This window comes from Erythranthe guttata, chromosome 13 (assembly GCF_056151865.1).
Source record: "Erythranthe guttata isolate IM_541 chromosome 13, IM_541, whole genome shotgun sequence".
Lineage (NCBI taxonomy): Eukaryota > Viridiplantae > Streptophyta > Magnoliopsida > Lamiales > Phrymaceae > Erythranthe > Erythranthe guttata.
In genome coordinates, this window is record NC_142545.1 from 5,134,806 (window position 1) to 5,152,862 (window position 18,057).

Genomic DNA, 18,057 nt, shown 5'->3' on the forward strand with positions numbered 1-18,057 from the left:
GCGAAAGAGATATAACCCCTCAACAAATAATAATAAAGATGGTTGGTCAGTGACTTATTCATAAAAACCCCTTATACTAGGAGAGTTGTTTGGGAATATGATTTAAAATCTTGAGGCATAACTAGGGGTGGCACTACAAAAAAAAATGTTTTATGTGACGATTTATTGTGACGAAACTCAAATTCGTCACAATAGAGTAGAGATCTTATGACGAAATATAAATTCGTCTCATAAATAAATAATTTATGAGACAAAAATGAAAATCATCACATAAACCCATTTTATGTGACAACAGGAAAAATCGTCACAATAGAATGCAGGAGATATTTTTTTCTTAACTGGCGGTCTCAATTATGTGACAACAAACATTTTCTTATGACAAAAGCAATTTAGTCACATTATTTATTTGTTGTGACAAAATGTACTTCGTCATACATAAATTAATCTAATTATTTATTTATAAAAATTAAAATTAATTCCCAGACTTTTTACGTTGTTACAAAATGTACTTCACAATAATCCCCCTTTTTTCATTCTCTCACTTTTCCCCTTTCCTTTTATTAGATTATTTCTCTCGATTTTCTTCCCCTTTCCTTCTAGGTTTTGCGTCCACCACCACCACCACCACCACCACCACCACCGTAGATTTCCCTTCTAGATTTCACTTTTTTCAATCGCCGTGGTCTTCAGTGTCTCAGATCCACGATTAATCAAATTTCCGACCTCCCAGGCGATTTAGGTACGCGACTGGATAATTTTGCGGAATTCGGACTGGATTTCTCGTTTCAATTGCAGCTGTTCGGCTTCGAGTTCGGATTTTTCATTTTCTCGTTCGTGAAGAACTTTTGGCTTTTTAGGTATGAGTGCCTCCTTTTTCTACGAATTGCGGTTCTAATGGTTGGATTTTCTGGAATATGTGGAGTATTTTATCGACCTAGTTATTATTTGTTTGCTAAAAAAATTCGAAAAAATCTAGGGTTTTTGTGATATATTTCAGATACAAAAGGAATTATTTTGCCTATTTATTGTTTAATGTTCGTATAAATGGGAGAATCGACTCTCGGGAATTACTCTGATATTTGTCTCGTGATAGGAAAAAAATATTATGCTTCTATCTGGTATTGGTGACTTGAATTTAGTGATTTTTGTTTGATATAAACCATGATTATTAGGTAAATTTTGTGTATAAGCATCTTCAGTTGCCGTAATTCAGTAAGAAAGAATCGTTTGTTGTGTATATTTTGGTTGACTTTGCACTTCATGTAGTAGATTAATTGTCAATTTCAAATCTAAAATTATTGACAGTATTTTGGTGAGCATATATATATATATGCTGACCAGCCCCTCAAACTACTATCTCTCCAAGAAACACGCGCACACAGACACACATACACTGGGATTGTGTGTGTGTGTGGATGTGTGTGTGTGGTGGAGCTGAGTAAATGTATTTGGCATATTTTTTTCTTGTAATGCAGAGTACTGGGTCTAGGGCAGTAAACAAACCTAGGTACTCTTAGGGCAGATTACTCACCGCTTCCAAATTGTATTTTTTACTAATGACAACTTTCGTTTGCAGATTAAAAGGTTGAGGGAGATACAATGCCAACTTGATATCCGACTTAATTTTGCCGTAGAGGCCTCACTCAAGGTAATACAATTTCAACCATTCTTATACAATCTTCGTAGATAGTACATGAAATTTCAGCAATTTCAACCATATTTGAAATCTAAAATTGTGTGTTTCATATTTTTAGAATTTAGTTTTACGTCTGTCTGCAGAGCCACCTTCTTCTAAACAACTTGAAAACAGTTGGTTAACAATTTTATCTGATCTTACTTCTGTTATTTGTTTTGGCACATAATCGTGTGTTTGCATGAACTAATCATAATTTAAGTCGAAATATGGAGGTTTCAGATTTGTTTTCAGAGAAATGCACTAACGAAGCCCCTCGAAAAAGTAACAGAAGAGAGAAAGACGGGACAAATGATCCATTGTGCTTTCCCAGCTGAGTATTTATCATAATTGCCATTTAATCAATCTGTGGTCAAGCTTTATATTTTATTGCATCTATATTTGTATGTTTCTTTCACTTAATTTAGGTAACATGTATTGCGTATTTCTTCTCGGCCACCGGCTACTGTGATCACCGCATCCGAAGTGCTGAAACCAGAGCATCGCTCTCCCTGTATGGCGTCATACTGCCGGAAACTCTCAAGTCCTCTACTCTCCGGCGTCTCGGATTTCCCGATGCCGCCGCATTGCGTGCTAAGGATCTTGATTGTGCTGATGCCCCGTCGACTTTTCTAAATTACATCTCTGCCTTCGCTGATGAACTCAAATGTGAGTTTCTCTCTCTCTCTCTCTCTCCTTCAAACCTTGAATTGTTAGATGCAGATATGTAAGTACTTCAAAATTATACAATGAACAGTAGAACTTGTTGTTAAAAACAAAAATTGAAGCGGATATGTTATGATATTGTTGCTTGATTTGTTGATTTCACATATATATTTTATATAATACATGGATATATATACTTTATCAATACATGTTAGCATCTTTAATGGAATATTCTGCTAGAAAATGGGATCAACGAGTGCTTGAGTATGTTCAACAAATATAAATGAATTATATTGTAAGCCATGTGGTCTGATTAATACATTTGTAAATATGAAGATGTTCTTCAAGATGTGAATTGGCATCTATTGTTCATCTGTTTTGCATTGTTTGTTCTCTGTGATAACAGATTTTGATTTTTTCTACATGGACCAAGATCTTGGACATAATGGATTACTATTTCAGTGAAAGATTCATGGTTTGTTTCCTCTTGAAACATTTTCTATCGTATGCTAATTTGATACATTTGCAGTCTATAAGGATTTATGTATCTATTACGCACTACGATTGTTCATAGCCTTCTATCAAAATGAATGAGATTTTGAATAAAGCAAACTGATAAAACCCCAAAGCTCTTAATCTCTTGATCTTCTGAAAAACCAAGTTGCTTCAAATTCTCCATTTGTAATTAACTGTCATTTACAGGTTCTTATAGAGAATTTTTGGTATCTGCACTTGTTGATCAGATGTTCTTTTATTCTGTTTAGTAAGCTTTATAGTGTGTTAATCATTTGTTTTTGTTATTCATGCAGAATAATGCTGATGGCACCATGTTACATGCCTTTGAAGACTGAAGTTGGCTGGTATCGTGTTTTTATGAATGTTAATGATCAGTGTTTTTATTTACCTTTTGAATAGGTAAGTAATTTTTTTTTTCGAGTTTGAACTATTTTGCTACTGCACAAACATATTGTTCAATGAATAATGATTGTCCGAGTGTTAGTTCTAATGCATGCCTGTCTATGTTTGCAGATGAGTTTAATTCCAAAGCTACGCCATCCGTATATAGTTGAATATAAAGATGCTTGGGTCGACAAGGTATTACGTTGTTTCATTAATCTTGATTTTTGTGTTTGAAAGATTTTCTAAATTTCTAATATATTTTCTGTAGAGAAACTGTATATGCATTGTGACCAACTAATATAAGGTCAAATGATATGTTCTACACCCTATATATACACACGAGTATATTTACGATAAATGATGAGAAATAATATTTTTGAATTTCAGCTAAATAGCAATTATTATATTTGCTTATCTTTTTATTTTCAATTTGCAGATTTGAAAGTGCAAAGACGGTTGTGAGGAGGAAGTATATTGCTCCACTGAAGGAAGGAGGGTGTCTATATATTATGTAGTTTATTTTTTAATGTAAATTCCAATTTGATTTTATTGACTCATGTATTTTGTATGTGTAATTGTACGATATATTCCAATACAATTTTATTTTCAAAATTATTGTTTAGTTTTGCGGAATTGATTATTAGTTTATTTAATTTAAATATGAATAATATAAATATTATATAACAAATCATATATTTGTTATAATTTGTTTTTGTGACGAACTAATTGTCCCAATAGATATTGGTTCTCATGTGACAAAATGCTTTGTCACAAGAAGTAAGTGAAAAGACTACTTCTTGTGACGACCCAAGGTTTTAGTGACGAACATATTATGTTTATGCGACGAATACTTCGTCACAACAATAGAACTTTATGTGACGAATTTTGCTTTGTCACAATATTTTGTGACGAAAACTTCAGTTTGTCACATATCACCTTTCGCGACGGGGCCTACGCGACGACCCCTGTGACGAAAAATATTGTCACGTAAATTCTTTTGCGACGAAATATTGAGTTTTTGCGACGAAGTTTTGCGTCACATAAAACAGTTTTTTTTGTAGTGTGGAGATCGGACGGATCGGATCGGAATCCACCCCTTCGGAAAATTTCCGATTTTTTTTCGGAAGTGATTTTTCACTTCCGATTCCGAAAAAAAATATCGGAATTTCGGAATTTTCGGAAACGTCGTTGACTATGTCCGGCGACTGAAGCACGGAAGAAAAGCAACGGCCACATCGGAGATTTATAGAGAATAACGATAGCTTTTGGGCAGCAACTCCGGCGATCTTGAGAGAAAAAGGATTGTGGTTTTTTGCAGCAATTACAGCCTCTGTTTCGCGAAGGCAACGATTAAAGATATGGTAAGTTAGGTGTTATGCTCATATGGTAGAGAAGAAGAGTTGGCGGTGGAAAGAAAAAAAAAAGTTCAGAGGATGGAGATGTGAGTGGCGCAAGAAGAAGAAGAAAAAAAAAAAGTTCACAGCAGAGATGAGAGCGGCGCAAGGAGAAGAAGAAAGAAATTAGGGTTTTATTATAAGTTTGTGGTATTTACTGTTTAGTCCCTAAAATTCTAAATATTCAATATTTGGACTCATTAGTTTGCTAAAGTGGGCTGCCTTGCTAAAGTGGGCTTTTTAAAGCCTAACTAGAAACAATATAGTAAATTAGTAATGAAGAAATATTAATAAATTTTGGAATATTTCGGAAATATTATCGGATCGGAATTCGGAAATTCCGAATAATTCATATACAATTCCGATTCCGATCCGATTTTTTCGGAAAAAATCGGAAATCGGAATTTCGGAATTCGGACTACAAAAAATCGTTCCAAAATCGGAAAAAATCGGATCGGATTCGGCGGAAATCGGAAATTTCGTTCCGATTTCCACCCCTAGGCATAACTCATTAGGATAATGGAACTTAAATCAAACTATTTACAGAACATAGTTATATTTAAGGGCATTTCTCGAATGGTGGATGAAAGGTAAGAGTATAGATTTGTTCAAGTAATTTAAAGTTTATAATTATAAATTGTTATTGAATTATCGATTCCTTTAATTGTTCAAATGTATTCTCGTTCTACCATGGTTATATGTTTATATTTAATGTCTTCTATTGATTTATGAGTCGAGTGTCGTGTCATTGACTAGTATTGCGTGGTCGTGGTCTAGTTAAATAGTTAGATTCTTGACGTAGCTTTCCGTCGAGTAGACATGGGTACAAGGCGCACGTACCCCAACCAAAGGTCAATACGTGAGGTCGAAAGACCAAGACCAACAATGCTCTTGTACGCTAAGTATCAAAAGAAGGCACGAGGGCAGGTATGGAGGGAGGCATCCTTCAATTGGTTCAGAAAATGGACATCTATTGTTGTTAGCTACACTTTGGTTCTAATAGGGTTCCCGTTTCATCGCGTCTATGTGTGTAAATAAAAAAGAGATTTCGTGTCCATATGCTATAGAGAAAATAAAAACTTCGATTTCAAATGCTTTAAAAGGGACTTTGGGTCCAAAATGATTTTTGAAATAAAATAGATTGTATGCTTCATGGTTCTTAATTTTAAACTAAAGAACATTTAAGCTCGTATATGAATGTAGCAGGTGTTAAATTATGTGAATATGTTTGAATTTATTAATATATAAGGACACATGAAATGAATATAGTTATGACATAGAAAACTTAAGCTTATTACATGAGAGAAGAACATAGACGAGGGAGGGAGGAACCTGATACGATATGTTATTTACTATATTATTTAATTATTAGTTTAGTTAGTAGTTTATTATTAATTAATTAGATTAGTATATTTATAATATATATATGGCCGTGAGTTAGTGGTTAGGTTAGATATTAAGTATTTTATTAGTATAGTTAATTATGTCTCCTAGTTAGATTAGGATTCTAGGGTTTTATTATCTTTAAATAGTCGTCTTGTACTAGGGTTTTATTATGCAGAGAGAAATATTAAAGAATAGATCTTACGTTTCGTAGGAAATATTTATGATACTCAAGAGATCGCATCAATTGGTATCAGAGCGAAGTTGCGATAACACCAACGCTTCGTTAGCAAAGTAGAGATTATATCAAAGCTAAGCTGGAGCAAAGTTGAGATCACATCAAAACTTTGTGAAAATTATGATGTCAGAAACAAGACGGTTGGAGCGATTGGAGAAATCCGTGGAGAAATTACGGATTGATTTTCAAAAATTGCTCGAACAAAGTCAAGGACGATGTCAACGCCATCACAAAAGCCGAAGGGACCGCCGCCCGTCACCGCCACTGCCGATGCCGCTGCCGAGCCTATTCCCGAAGGAAGAGGAAGAGGACGACGATGACTTTTTCGAAGAACTCCAATTTTTTTTGAGTTCGCCGGAAGAAGAAGAATCGGATTCAACTGAGATAAAGTGGGACGAAGAGTCGAAAGAAGAAGAATCGGAGTCAACTGAGGTAAAGTGGGATGAAGACGAGAAATTAACCAGGGAGGAGAACGAAGAGACACAGTGGATATTAGGAGATTTCCATGGTGCTCAAAAGAAAAGAGATGAAGAAGCATCAGTAATTGTGAAGGAAACAAAATTTGAAAAGACAATTGAGACGACGGTTGATTTGTCGGGTAAGAGATTGAGAAATTTCGTTCGGGCAGATGGACTCATATTTGGAAAAGAGCTCAATTTTTCATCATGTTTTTCGGATTCAATCGGAAAGCAATTCGATGGCGTCAAGCATAGATGGAAACACAGAAAAGAGAGACGATTATTGGGCAGAACCTTGAGGACAAGGTTCGTTTCAAGAGGGGTGGATTGATACGATATGTTATTTACTATATTATTTAATTATTAGTTTAGTTAGTAGTTTATTATTAATTAATTAGATTAGTATATTTATAATATATATATGGCCGTGAGTTAGTGGTTAGGTTAGATATTAAGTATTTTATTAGTATAGTTAATTATGTCTCCTAGTTAGATTAGGATTCTAGGGTTTTATTATCTTTAAATAGTCGTCTTGTACTAGGGTTTTATTATGCAGAGAGAAATATTAAAGAATAGATCTTACGTTTCGTAGGAAATATTTATGATACTCAAGAGATCGTATCAGAACCACGAGCCTTGATGCCACCCTGATATGTTAAAGATTTCATTAGTCTTTTTCCCTTTAAGAGTTTGATTTGAAATGTTTATAATTTCATTTATAGTGTACTCTAATTCAAGAATCTAGTCTATTAAATTGGGGTATGTAAAATAGCGTTTATTTTCCTTCCCATGTACTACGTGTATTTTCTCAACCCCGTTTATATTTATATATGTAGTACTCTTTATGAAATAATATCTTCCAGGTATGGGTTATGTTTTAAATAAAGAAAAAAATACTTGGACAATTTCTATATTTATTTTCCAAAGGATCAAACAGGAGGAATTTTTTTAATAAAGTCAATTATTATAAATCACATACTAATATATTTCTTAAATAAATAAAAACCATGGACTTTAATTTGTTACACAAATTACTCCATCCCTTATTGTGATTTTTTTTTTCTTTTAAACCCGAAGGCATAGGAATTGAATATTTTAATGTCTGTATCTACTATCTATATATCTCTCTCTACATATATTCCTAAGTCTAGCCTCTCAAAAATTAATTTGTAACGTATTTTTATGTGAGTTGTATATAAGGTTTTGAGCGTATATATTCCTATATGGTTAAAGTATTGCGTAATCACCCCCGTCTAAAATGCCCGTATATGATTCTCCGATCCGCATATATGGGCCTATTTCATCCTTGGGGCGGAGATGGCGACGTTGGGGCAAAGGTGGAAGGGACGGAGATGGTGTCAACCGAGAGAAAGAAAAGAAAAATGAGAGAACTTGATTGAGGAGATAGAGAAGATGTATGGATTTGTTAGAAAGTAACCAGGATTATGATTTTAAATAGGGATAATTTATGTATGACATCTATAATTAAATATGTACTTAACTAAACAACTGGAGGTTTCACTAATAAAATAAAGGGGTAATTTTCTATAGACCCTCCATTATTAGATTTTATTGGTTAAAATCCAAGTCATAAGTCCAATATTGCTATAACCCCCTACTACTTTTATGGCTGATTTGCCCTTTAGCAAAAATAGGAAAATTGTATTCTTAAATTTATATATTCCTAAAATTCTCCACCAAAATCGGTTTTAACAAAAATCGTGCTGCAAAACGTCAATTGCAAATCCTCCCCAAATTGCATTCTTCCCTCGTTAATCTCTCGAAAAACAAAACTTCTCCCTGCCCCTGTTTCTTCAATGCAATCTCTGTAACCCTCGAGAACGATGGAATCTCTATAACTTCTGCAAATCGCCAACAAAAAAAACACATCCTAGAGAATAGTGCAAAATCAAAACGTACAGGTAATATACTATTGCGGTTTTTTAAATGTCTTTAATGGCGATTCATTGACGGAATGCAATGAGTTTTTTTTTTTATATCATAAGTGAAAGATGCAGATTTAGAGGTTTTAACCCCAAGTAATTTTTTTTTGCCGGTTGTTTTGCGTTTTTGTTACATCTTTTCAGATCTCGATTGCGATTTTTTGTTTTGTCGCATTTTGTGCTTTTCGGCCCTGGGAGTACTTTGTTGAATTTGTCCTTTTCCTCCTAAATTCGTTGATTGTTTGTTTGGAGTTTCCTGGTTTGTGTTACATTATTTTGTGTTATCATTTGCTGTTTTGTTTTTTTTTGTTCATGTTATTTTCTGGTGTCGACTGCAACATATAATATTCGATTTCGTTGTTGTTTACAAGTTGTTGTTTCTAGCGTAGTGCATTTTGCACTTTGCTGTTTATTCTGCATTTTGCATATATGAAGTAATTTTTGTTATTGTATATCTCATTTTAACTTTGGTATATTCTTAGTCATCTTCTGATTTTTAAATTGCATTTTATTGTTTCAAAATTACAATTTGCATTTGATGTTACCAAATGGACCTTGCATATTGTTATGTGCAATTGATGTACATGGATTATAGGTACCCACATGGTTGTACAATAATTTTTTTTTCAGTTGAACAGTTGATTTGACGAAGGGGAAGAGGAAAGTAGATGAATCATTCGCCTCTTCAAAAAGAGGAAAGCAACGATGAATCAGGGCGAATCTATTTGCATGGTAGCACGAAGCCATATTATGTTTCGACATTGCCTCAACAAAAACCAGATTTGATTGATTGTAGGATTTTTGTCTTGTATATTGCAAGGCAGTTGTGTATGCAACAACCATTAGTGAGAAACACTGCAGCAAATGGGATTATCGAACTCAAAAAACTTTTAATTATCAGTTCTTGAACGACGAGGATACCGTTGAGTTTAATTAGAATTTTTTTGATGACATTTACTTATGTTTAGCAGAACTTTGTTTTTTATTTGTAACATTATATTTTTGTTGGATTTTGATATGAACTATTTTCTAATATATTCCAAATTCATGCAGTTATTTTGTGTATTGGTATATGCTTGCCAATTCATAATTTCTTATAAATTTAGTAAATTGTTAAAAAAACCAGGCAAAGTGTCACAGGCTTTAGTCGACTTTTTTTATGCTATACACTACTGCAATAAAATTGTCACAGGGCTTTAGTCTTCATTCTGCTGTTATAGTTTGCATTTTGCTATTATAATTTATATGCAAACTGCAAAAAGAAAAGGCAAAGTTCAAATTATACAATACCAACTGCAAAAACAAATATATGGCATCAAAAGTGTAGATAATATTATACCAAAAAAGTACATCATATATAACAACGACATATACAAATATATTCGAGCAACAAACACATCGTATATGCAAACTGCAAACATAAAAATCAATAGTGCAAACAATACCATGCCAACAACTCAAAAAAAAATATATAACATCATAGTGTAAAATATAATCTGCTAGAAACAGCAAAACGCAAAACGCAAAACAAAAATCCACCAACATTGAAAAATGTGCAAATCGACATAAAAAAATGAAAAAAAAAACTTGATGTTGGTTGTTCGATATGGGCATTATAAAATGATGTTTTGTTGTTTGATGTTTGTATTATGAATGGATGTTTAAAGTTTGATATTTACAGAACAGAGATTAACAGTAATAATCAAGTATGAAAAAAACAACTTAAAATAATAAATAAAAGCATCAAAAGTGTAAAAATATATTCGAGCAAAAAACACATTACATACGTAAACTGCAAGAATAAAAAGCAAAGTGCAAATAGTACCATACTAACAACAAAAAATAAATATATAACAACAAAGTGTAAAAAAATAGCAAACAACAAACACAATTTCCGTCTCAAGATAATCAGATTTGGTCGATGTCATTGAGCCTCTAGATACGGAATTGCTCTGGCGATGAAAGAAAGAATGAATTTAGCGGCGAAGAACGAGCGAGCCATTTTGTACTTGTTTTGGTTTGCACAAAAAAATAAAACTAAATGAAATCTTCTCCTGATGAGCAAATAAAGAGAAAATATGTGAATCGGGCTCAATCGCATTCTCTATGGTCATCTTCTCCTTCAGTCTTGCACCATCAACCCTAAAAACATCACAAAATTTAATTTAATGTCTGCCAATTGAATCAAAAGACTGAATTAGAATTTCAATCTCGAAATCTAAATCAGAGTTATTGTAAAACAGAATAAGAGTGTTGTCAAAGATGAATCAACCACGTTTCATAAATTCCCTTCCAGGGTGAGTTTTTTTTTCAACCACGTTCATAACTCCCTTCCAAATCTTTTGACGTGATATATGGGATATTTTCTCACAATTTACGTAATTAAAGACTTCCATAAATAAATAATTTACTGTTCAAGGGTGTTTATGACCATATGCATATTGATTTTATTTCATTAAATTGATTTTTTTAGTCAAAGGGCCTATAGCTATATTAATCTAATAGATTGGACTCCTACCTATATAAGTTTGAAATAAGGGGGTATGACTAATTATCCCTAAAATAAAAAGGTGTTAGATTCATTCTTATTATACCAAATGAGTAAGGTCTCATTAATTTCCCTTTTTCAATTAATAGAATTGGGTCATGTGTCTGGGCCTTATTTACATTTGTCTACACTAATACTATCCATTAATAGGGAATGTAAATAGTCACTATGTCTAAAGTCTTTGTACAAATTTAAATCTAAAATGCTATTCACATTATGTGATTTACTGGCATGCAGTGCGACTTTATTTCATTTGTAACTTTCCAACAAAGAACTCACAACTGTCTCAAACAATTTCCGAAACATGGGAATTTGTGCTCTCTAGTTAGCACAAAATGAATTGAAGAATTTAGCGTAAAGAAACACAAAATAGTAGGGTTTTATGGTTTAGAGTACGAAACACAAAATAGTGTGTTTTAAATTTTTTTCTTCACATTTCATGTAGTTTCACACGTAACACAAACTTGTGTTTGTGTAGTTTTACACGACACATAGCCTGTGTTTCGTGTAAAACTACACGAAACCACTATTTTTTAAATCATTTCGTTGTTAACAGACAAATGAATACAAGAGCCACAACAAACTTAAAATCAAGTACTAATACGAAGTACAGTAAAATTCAAATACAAATACAAATTACAATAAAAGAAGTAAACTACGGGCCATAGTTTAATTATTTGTACATTTTGAGTAAGTGTCTCAAGTACTTAGCTCCATGATGTATCCGTGCCAGATGGAGGGGTGGTAGAGGACAATTCGCGACCAAATTAAAAAGCATGAAATGATTGTTCTGCAGTGTCATAACAATCATACATGATAATTGGTCATTGCCAAACAGAGGAAGGTAGGTCATACTCCTCCCTTGGGCCAAAAGTACCACCAATGCATTGTATTTGCTAGCAATAGTCAATCTCATTTCATTCATGTCCATCCAATATGCTTGTCGACAAGGACATGCACTCCAATTACAGTTGTGTATCACTTGAAAGTATCCAGTACTGCTAAAAATCAACGTGTACGCATTAGCATGCTTGTACAACTCAAAAAGCAACTCCTCTCTTACATGAGATCGTCTTTCTCGATCCATGTACATGGCTTCAGCAATGCATCTGTACCAACAATTGTCATCCGCCATCACGTTAATATAAGAATGAATAAGACGAGCCATAATTTGGGCACTAAACAATACAAGTCGACTCCTTCATGTTCAGGTATTTGAGGGGCAACATATTCTTGTGTGGGAATACAACTTCCATGAATTTTCGTCTTTGATTGAGGTTTTCCATTAGTGGTTCTATCCATCTGCGCTTCAGACGGTGTTGTAGAGAAGGTTTGGCGACCCTTGGAACCAGAAGACAACTTAGTTATTGCCGCATTGAGATGGTACTGCCATCCGGAAGGGTCTCTCCTTGTCGTGTTATCTTCACATATGATGGCTCTACCAAACGAGTCACATAAGGATGAACGATGCCACGCACTGAGGTCACGACATTACCCTTGATCATGTAATTTAGCCCCTTTAAGTCATAATAAAACTCATCAATCCGATTATCCATCTTGCGGGTGTAGGCTCGGACAAACCTGTCCTTGTGTATGAAACACATATATTCAAATATTGTATAAGTCTGGTGTATCCTCCATACCGTCCAACCATTTCATCGTAATTGTAGTGATACTCTTCGACGGTGATTTAATCAGTTTAGCCCATTTCCCACGTCGAAATATAAGACCTTGGTCTTGCTTTTCTCTCATAAATTATGCCGCATGTGCCTCAACATTTCTTTATATGGAATCAACACAGTATATGATACGAAAGTGGAAAGATATTTGATAGTGCTTTTAAGAGACCCAACTCCCCGTCCGTCAGGATCGCATCAGGTTTGACATCATCTTATAACTCTCTCAAACAATTCAAAGTCCATTCATAGGTATTTGCATCTTCATGCGACATAAATGCAACGTCAATCGTGAGATTTTTGCAAACGATAGTAGTCCCAATTATTTCCAAAATAGTCATTCCATACCTACATCAAACAGTTTTATACATCAAATAGTTATCAGAATAAAATAAATTATAAAATTACAGTTATCCTTAAAACAATCATAGAAGCTTACTTACTTATTGGTTTTCTATGTGCAATCCAACAATATATGGTATATTAAAATCTCTAAATTAGTGGTAAATATATTAAAAAAAAAAAAAAAAAACCCTCTTATTGAAAGAACAACCGCCGAAGCTTAGTTTCATCATGTCCATGGCAGTAGTTCTGCTATAAATTTCGACCGCACACAAGTTGACTCTCCAACATCAGATTCATCCAACAATGAAACGGGTCTTCTCTTCTCCACTCGCCACCTCATCCTCCTGCCGCCCGTCATTCTCAAAAGCAAAACCCGCCGTCGCCGTCGTCAATCCCAGATCTAACATATCCTCTCGATGTGAAAGAGAGCACCACTACAAAAAGAGAGAAAAGAGAGAGAAAGGGGTTGGGCGGTTGAAGAAGAGAGAGAGCCAGAGTAGGCGGCGGATAAAAAGAGAGTGGGGAAAAGAGAGAAAAAGGAGAAGATATAGAGATACATGGTTTTTTATTAGGTAAATAAAAAATAAAGGATCTAGGTCAAATTAAATTTTCAAAAAAAGATTTAGTTAAAATATTCTATTTGAGGTTATGCCTCACATCTAATTATGTTTGGTTTGACGGGTGTCTCCAATATTAACCCAAACATAAATTACATTGGAGTCGACAGTAAGATAAACATAAAAAATAGTAAATATTGACTGTATTTTTATGTACATTTAAGTACATTTCAACTATATTAAATCTAATATATGAATGTTTACAAACTTATATTCAAAATTAAGATTATAATAATCATGCATACTCTTAGAATTAAAATTCAAATTCAAAATGTGTGATAAAATGTAATATATGTGATATAAAAACTAAATTCTAATTCCCAAGAAAAAAAAAATTGTTTCGATCAATATATAAAAAGAACTTTATCAAAACAAAACCTATAAAAAATAAGTAAGGTCAAAGTACAAAGTGTTATTTAGAATGTTTTCGAGATAGGAATTTTTAAACGAAGATTTGAGAAACAGGGAAAAGTCGAGGCAAGAACTTTGTTCTCTCTCCGTAAGACAAAATTGCCCCGTAACAGTGCTTCGGTTTCGGCAATTGTCTCCCAAGATACAACGACTTACAGTTCCAACAGAGCAGCACAACAACTGCTGGAACACAACGAACGAAAATACGTTTTGGACTTTTATTGACACGAAAGAAAGACATAATGCAACAAATATGCTTATGAATGCTTGGATGATTGAGTGAGACTGCTGGAAAACTAGGGCTCTATTTATAGTTTTCAGAAAGTTGTGTTCCAAAAGACACAAATCTAGAAAATGAAAAGGACTGAAAAAGCATTGTGCCTTTTCGCAGGGGTTAAACACACCAATTCGTGTTTAAACTGCCACCTGTTCGGCTCGGGCTCGGTCCGGGCGGGCGGCGGCGGCGCGCGTGTGGCTTGGTACTTAAGCCCTCACTTGATTATACCTCTAGCTATCCATTTGACACTATTTAAAGTGTTCTCATTAATGCTATTTTCGTGATGTGGGACAAGTGACTTTTCACCTCCCACCAAGCCCTTTGAGCTCACTTTAGCTCATTGAAGTACTTACTTTGTGCATTTATTTCTCATTCATCCCATATTGGATTTGAGCATTTAAACACACTACAATTATCTACTCGAAGCGTAGATTATGTTTCCCATAATTTATTCCTTGAAACGATCACGGAATTTTACTTCAATATTTTCCACATTTGAGGTGAACACCTCAATTTTCCAACACAAAGTTTGGCATATATGGCATATTTTAATTGAACTGTAAACACGATTTAATTAATTACTTATATGCTTATTTTGTAATATAAAATGAAAATTAATATTAATATACATTTAATATTTTTTATATTTAATGAGATTTTAGATCTTCCTCAAATTTCAGTTTGCAATCTCAACAAATCCGTAATCGAGACCTACTTCATAAAAATCAATCTCGTAATATTGCACGTTCGATTTCTTTTCATTGGAATATTAAACCATTTTGTTTTAGGGAAAGAGATAATTTCTCTAAAATGTTTATTAATGATCCAAAGAATACACACACGTAATGTCCTCGCTGGATTGACAACATCCATTTTCACATATGTATATTTTCCTATATATTTCGCACATTATTTTTAATGTGTTTTTTCCTTCCCTGATCAATGTAGAATTTTTGCTATATAATTTATATATTTCTCTAGTTAGTATAGGTTTTTCTGCAAAAGAAGTACTTCTACATTCTAATATGCTTGCCACAAATAATTATTCCTATTTCAAAACATACGAAATCGAACATTGTCACAAATACATCTAGACACAATGTTGCTAATATATCATCATATTGGAATTACATTGAATGAATAAGGGTGAATCTAATGTCATGTACATAAAGATTCAAAGGATTAATAGCAAAAAATTATTATGAACATGCAAAATAATAATATTTTACGTAAATATTAAAAAAATGATAGAAATAAAAGAATTATTACGATATGTACAAATTAATATTGTAACATGAAAATATAAAAACTAAAGAAGATTTATTTAAATATATTCAACAAATCATATAAGAATCTCTATTACAAATAACGAAATACATACATGAGTTACTTTAGTATTTTTTTATTACATTATCACCTTCATTAAACTCAATTTCTTCTTCATCGAAACTAAACTTACAGTTATTGAATGTATAATCAAAGATGGAAAACCAGAAGTAAAAGTTTTTAAAATCCATCCATATAATATATTTAAATCATATCTTTGCATTCTACACAACGCCACAATGCTTCTTTCTTACAGATGTCGCCGCATATAAAACACATGATGTTATCCATGGATATGAAAATTAAAAGGAAAGCAAAACAATGATTCGTTAGATTATTATACATACGCATACATAATAAACGGATAACGTAATAAACATTTGACGATACATAAAATGCTTCAAAGCGAGCATGCACATCGCACAATACTGATCGCATTATGAAATTTAAAACATAAAGATGAAAAAAAAAATTAAGGTGAGGACCTTGGTTTAGCATGATCATAACAAAATGTGTTGATAAAGAATGAGATAAATGAGTTTGTGTTGATGGTAATTATACTTAATTTTCACATACTAAATAAGTTAATAAAATGACTTTACGGAAACAATATATTTTATTATTCTTTGTGTGAATCGGTTAGAACAAATTAAACAAATTCAAACAATTAGAATTAATAAGAAGTTTCCAAAACAAAAAAAAGACGAAAATAATAAGTTTCCAACACAAAAAAACGAACAGGTGATCCAACTTTACACAAATTAAAAAATGAAATATATAATATTTTAAATAGCCAAATTGCATATATAACCATATACTAAATGAGCTTGATGAAACAATATTAAAAATAATTACAAACATATATAAAGAATAGAAAATTGTTAATTGCATATTATTTTTTACATTTATCACTTCGATGACGGTCTTTTAAGAAATGAAAAAAAATGAGTATTTTTTCTCGCATAATTCATATGAGATTCGCGAAATTCTTTCTACTACTTTGACGCAACCGATGTCGTCACACATAGCACATAGGTCGATGTTATCTATAATATCTACAAAAATAACATAAACAAACAACAAATAACATGTTAGACTAAATACATGTATATGTGTAAATAATCATTAGACACATTCATTATATCAAAATAATGAAATAAAGAACATGTAAAACTATGAATACATGAACAACAAAAAAATTACAAAAAACTACAACATTTCCTCTTTGCAGCCATTTCGGGCATGACCTATTTTTTTATTTTTATGTAAGTGTAAAATTCGGGTGGAGAGTATGAGTGAATGAAATAGATTGGAATGAGGGGTATTTATACTTGGGTTTTATATAATAACTAGATTTTTGGCCCGTGCGATGCACGGGATTGAAGTAAAATTAATAAAAAGTAAAGTTCAATTTAAACGACAAAATTAAGTTTCAATTCATTTTGATATTTTGCTATATATATTCATGATAACCCCCCATCCATAAATTTTTTTTGCCATATTTATTAATTTAACTTTATATTTTTTATGTAATATGGTTGTATATTTATCTTATCTCAATTAATGTTGAAGTTTAACGAATATTCTTCTTTATCACCCATAATAGGCCTAAGTAAATTTACTGTAAATCAATGATGCCATTAAATCTTAAGAGTTTATCAGGAGCAATTTTACTTTTATTAATAAGATAAGAACCAAATATTTTTCTAAACAATTAAATAATTTTTCCATCAAATTAATATTAAGTAAAAATGACAATTTTGGTGGGAAAAGATAGGTAAAATTGGGGCGAAAATGTCTGGATACTAAACGGATTTATTAAACTTGATTATATTAAATATAGTATAACAATAAAATTAATTAATCAAATAAATGGCAATTATAATTTATAACTATCAAATGAGTGGTAAGAACCAAATGTTTTTCTAAAAAAATAAATAATTTTCCCATCAAATTAATATTAAGTGAAACGACAATTTTAGTGGGAAAATATTATTTTTATTAATAAAATAAGAACCAAATGTTTATCTAAACAATTAAATAATTTTTCCATCAAATTAATATTAAGTAAAATGATAATTTTAGTAAGAAAATATATGTAGATTTGGGGCCATCAAGTCCAGATACAACACATTCCTGCAATATAAATCAATAAATTATTAAACACGCATCGTTTGTAAAGAAAGTTATATAATATGCATAA

The 18,057-nt window shown here is 32.4% G+C and overlaps 1 long non-coding RNA gene across 6 annotated transcripts; it reads left to right on the forward strand.

Moving 5' to 3' along the window:
- The first annotated feature begins 522 nt into the window (after nt 1-522).
- Nucleotides 523-3,850, forward strand: LOC105950410 (uncharacterized). 6 transcript variants are annotated; one of them, XR_016029065.1, is made up of 7 exons: nt 527-857; nt 1,476-1,507; nt 1,577-2,341; nt 2,745-2,813; nt 3,148-3,198; nt 3,368-3,433; nt 3,675-3,850. It is a non-coding gene; the product is annotated as an uncharacterized LOC105950410 (long non-coding RNA). The 6 variants fall into 6 exon arrangements; XR_016029063.1 differs by lacking the exon at nt 1,476-1,507 and having other exon boundaries at nt 528-857; nt 1,577-2,005; nt 2,101-2,341; XR_016029062.1 differs by lacking the exon at nt 1,476-1,507 and having other exon boundaries at nt 532-857; nt 1,577-1,648; nt 1,909-2,341.
- Nucleotides 3,851-18,057: the final 14,207 nt, after the last annotated feature.